At 38.8% G+C, this 4,039-nt stretch overlaps 1 protein-coding gene across 1 annotated transcript in view; it reads left to right on the top strand.

Moving 5' to 3' along the window:
• The window catches only part of APOO (apolipoprotein O), a gene marked incomplete at its 5' end in the record, with an annotated part of 30,110 nt that overhangs the window by 22,710 nt on the left and 3,361 nt on the right, over positions 1-4,039 (top strand). The gene's annotated exons all lie outside the window — the stretch shown is intronic.

The raw sequence follows: 4,039 nt of genomic DNA on the forward strand, positions 1-4,039 counted from the left end.
GGCACCTGTTGTTAGTACTGAAGTGGCCAAAATGTGAAAAACTGGAACAGCACTAGAGCTCTAAAAACACTCTTCTTTTCAGGTCTGGTTCCTTTCTTCATGTGTGTGCCCTTTCTCACTTTGGTCCAAGCAATAATAAGATCTTAGAGAAAACATGTTTCTTTTTTCTTTTTTGCTACCTGTCATTTGATTGTTTAAACAGCTTTAGAGATTGAGAGAAACTCTTGTGGCTTATTGTTTGGTTTTCATTCCTGCCTGGGCTGTTGATAGACGCCATCTGTGACTTTATCAATACTAATATGTAAGTATATATTTTTAACCTATAGATATATATTTATTACCCAGATAAAATATATAAATATTTAAATTCCATCTACATGGCTATCTCTGGGTATTTTAAGTGCTAGCTGGTGACAGAATGCTTCCAAGTGCAAAGATTGCTCAGCTTTGAGTGCCGGTTTCCTGCACTAGCTCAGAACAAACATCAAGGAAATTGTGGACCTGAACTTTTCTCACCTGAAAGTTCTGGTGGAAGTTGTGGTTTGGTGTGTTGATTGGGGTGTTTTACCGTCAGAGTCATAGATTGACTGTAGCAAACATTAAATTGTGTTTTAAAAGGAGAGGTTTTTAAGTAATTTGTGTTTTGAGTGTCTTTTAAAACACAACATAAGCAGCTGAGAGAGCTTCTTTCTACAGCAATGCTTGTAAGACTTGTCTCCGAAGCTTCTGAACAGATAAGCAAAAGTTTGGTCATCTGTACTGAAAGATAAACTTCTACTTCTGGCAGAAAATACTGGTCCCTGTTACATGCTGTCCTTTAATTGTTTGGTAGTAAGATTGACAGAGTAGAACTTGCAAAAACAACTGACTTCTTTTGGATTGGATCCTCAGTACGGGCAGTGGCGAATTGTCAGCGTGTTAGAGGTGGGAAAGACGGAGTCTGCTCTGCAAAAGGTTGGGATTTTTAAAGGCAACTTAGAGTAATATTTTTGAAAGTGCTTCATATTTCTGAGAGAGTTAAATTCAAGCTCAACTGAAAATAAGAGAAGGAGAATAAGTTACTGATTGACTGGGGGGGGATTGAGTAAGATAAACCAGTGACGTTCTCTTTATTCTGAGCAATACATTGCAAACAAAAGAGGACAGAAGAAAAAGTAAATTATTAATCTGTGAGCCCAGATGAGCTTTTGTTTTACTTTTGCAGATGTTGTTGGTTTTTTCTGGTGGCCAGAATCTACCTTTCAAGAGTTTTCTATGAGAGTATGAGAGATGTATACCTGCCTTTGGAGTTATAATTGTGCCAGTGTAAAAGGGCCTGGTCATCTGCAAGACTTTCAGAGGCAGCAGCAGAAATGAGCTTTTGCATCTGGCTAGGCTGTAATGTGAGGAAAAAATCAGCACACATTTGAGTTTTTAGACATCGAGTCAGGTTGCTTTGGGCATTTCTCTCCGTATGGAACGAAAATTTTCAGAGAAATAATTGTGGAGTTTTTAAAGTTTGTTCTAATTTGTTCTTTAAAATTTAGATCTTGATGGAGTATCTCTGTTAGATACTGTGAGCTCAGTTGGTGTGATTTTTAATCACTCGTACTGAAACCTTACAAAAAGCGTAGTGTATGGACCCCTTAGTTCCAGTATTATTTTCAATCTCAAATAATTAATTTTAAATTTTTTTTAATCCCATGGAATTCCAGTATATTGAACATTTTACTAGGGGATGTGTTACAGAGGTTTCTTTTCAGGCACCTTTCAGTTGAAACTGGCAGAAGCATAACAATATAAGATATTTTCCATTCTGCTTGGGATAGAGCTCGTATGCATGAACTCCTCTGGCCACTCAGATATATTATGGAGTGGCTGTGCAAAGCCAGAAAGCAGAAAGACCGTCTTGAATATGTGCCTGCTTCTAATTATGAGGGCATCGTGGCACAGAAGGTCTATCTTCTGGGTCATTGATCTAAACTCATTTTTTGCTTCTGATCTGGTTTTTAGTGGAGGACTTGGACTGGAGGACTTTGGTGCTTTCTTGTAAAATTAGGCGCGTCTATTTTCTGTGCCAGCTCAAAGGATGTCCTTTTCTGACCCATGTTACTGCTTGATCAGTCTCACTCGGGCTCCCTATTTACGTAGTGGGCACATACAGTGGAAGGAGTTTAAAAACTTAATTGCTAATTCAGCGAATGAGTTTGAGCAACTACAGTTTAGCCAGGGGTTGCCTTGAATTAAATAACTCAGGCTTAACAGATTTAGTGAAGACAAGCCCTGCGATGAGACCCACTGAGCTCTCAGAAACAAAGGAAATGAACAAGACCCCTATTTTCCTGTGCATTTGTGTGTGTGTCTGTGTTGCTTTGGGTTTTTTCTCTTTCAGGATGAAAAAAAAAAAGCTTACCTAAATGGTATTTGCTTTCTACAAGTTAAAACAAGCAAGTACAAAACATAGCACTCCCTGTGAACAACGTATTTTTAGGTCATTTGTTTCCTGTGCAGTTGTGTTGTGTCTGGGTTTCTTTGGGTTTTTTCCCTTTCAGGATGAAAAAAAAAAAGCTTACCTAAATGGTATTTGCTTTCTACAAGTTAAAACAAGCAAGTACAAAACATAGCACTCCCTGTGAACAACGTATTTTTAGGTCATTTGTTCAGGATTGAGTAATACGTGAGATGAGGCACTGTGAATCAGATTATTCATTATAAGTTGTAATAAAATGTTGTAATTTACAAGTTCCTGTCAGGAAAATAATGAAGTAGATCGTTATTTTGAAATGGGTGTGGTCTGTGGGTATGATTTCTTATACTATGAAATATCTGGGGAAGTGATCAAAACAAAACGGATTTTTGAAAGAAAGAATTATCTTTTAAAGGTCTTGCTAGGCATATTTTGAATAAAAAATTTAAGAGTTATCTTCATAATTGAATCTCGATGTATTGAGTTCATATTTCCAGTGCGTTTTATGCAGTCTGCATGTCCAAAGAAGGGCAGTGAAGCTGGTAAGGGTCTAGAGCACAAGTCCTGTGAGGAGCAGCTGAGGAGCCTGGGGAAAAGGAGGCCGAGGGGGAGACCTCATTATGGAAAAGGCCTCAACTTGCACCAAGGAAGATTTAGGTTGGATGTTACTAAAAATTTCTTTACAGAGAGGGTGGTCAAGCATTGGAACAGGCTGCCCAGGGAGGGGATGGAGTCCCCATCCCTGAAAGTGTTTAAAAGATGTGTAGATGTGGTGCTGAGGAACATGGCTCAGTGTGATCTGGCAGTGCAGGGTGAGCAGTTGGATTCGTTGATCTCAAAAGTCTCTTCCAACCAAAACAATTCTGTGATTCTGTGTCCTTTAGACTTGGTGCCTTACTCACTGTTTAGTTTGTGCTGGGACATAAATTTGACCCATCCTCTTCTAGCTTCTTTTGTTTTATTTTCTATGATGTTTACGTCATATTAATAAAAACACGTTTTTAGAATAAAAAGAAAATATCATTTAAATTTCATGTGTAGAATGTAAGAATAATTGAGGCTGGGTGCATCCTCTGATCATTTCGTCCAACCACCTGTTCAAAGCAGAGACTGCTTCAAAGTTAGGTGTTGTGGCTCAGGCCTTGTGCAGTCAAGTGCTGCGTATTTCCAAGGATGGAGATCCAGTGATACTTTCTTTAATCCTAGATCTAATAGAAATTTGCCATGCTCATGTGTACTTAGGTCCCTGTCCTTTTGGTGTGAATCTTTGAGAAGAGCGTAGCTCTTCCAAATACGGTGAATGGCCATTGAAGAACTGTGGATAGCAATTAGGTTCTCCATTTGTCTGGTCTTCTCCAGGCTAAACAGACCGGCAGGTCCCAGCCTGTCCCTGTATGTCATGTGCTTCAGTCCCCTACCCCTTCTGCGTGGCTCTTTGAAGTATATTTTTACTGATAACTATTTAAAGCTATAATCAAATGCCTGTTTGTTGTAGCATACTTGGCAAATAGATAGATGGACAAAAGACTCTAACAAGCCTCTCTTTGTTCTTTGATTTCTGTCATTTATTTCGGGGGGAGTGTGAAAACACTC

This window comes from Buceros rhinoceros, unplaced genomic scaffold (genome assembly GCF_000710305.1).
Source record: "Buceros rhinoceros silvestris isolate BGI_N320 unplaced genomic scaffold, ASM71030v1 scaffold8754, whole genome shotgun sequence".
NCBI classification, from domain to species: domain Eukaryota; kingdom Metazoa; phylum Chordata; class Aves; order Bucerotiformes; family Bucerotidae; genus Buceros; species Buceros rhinoceros.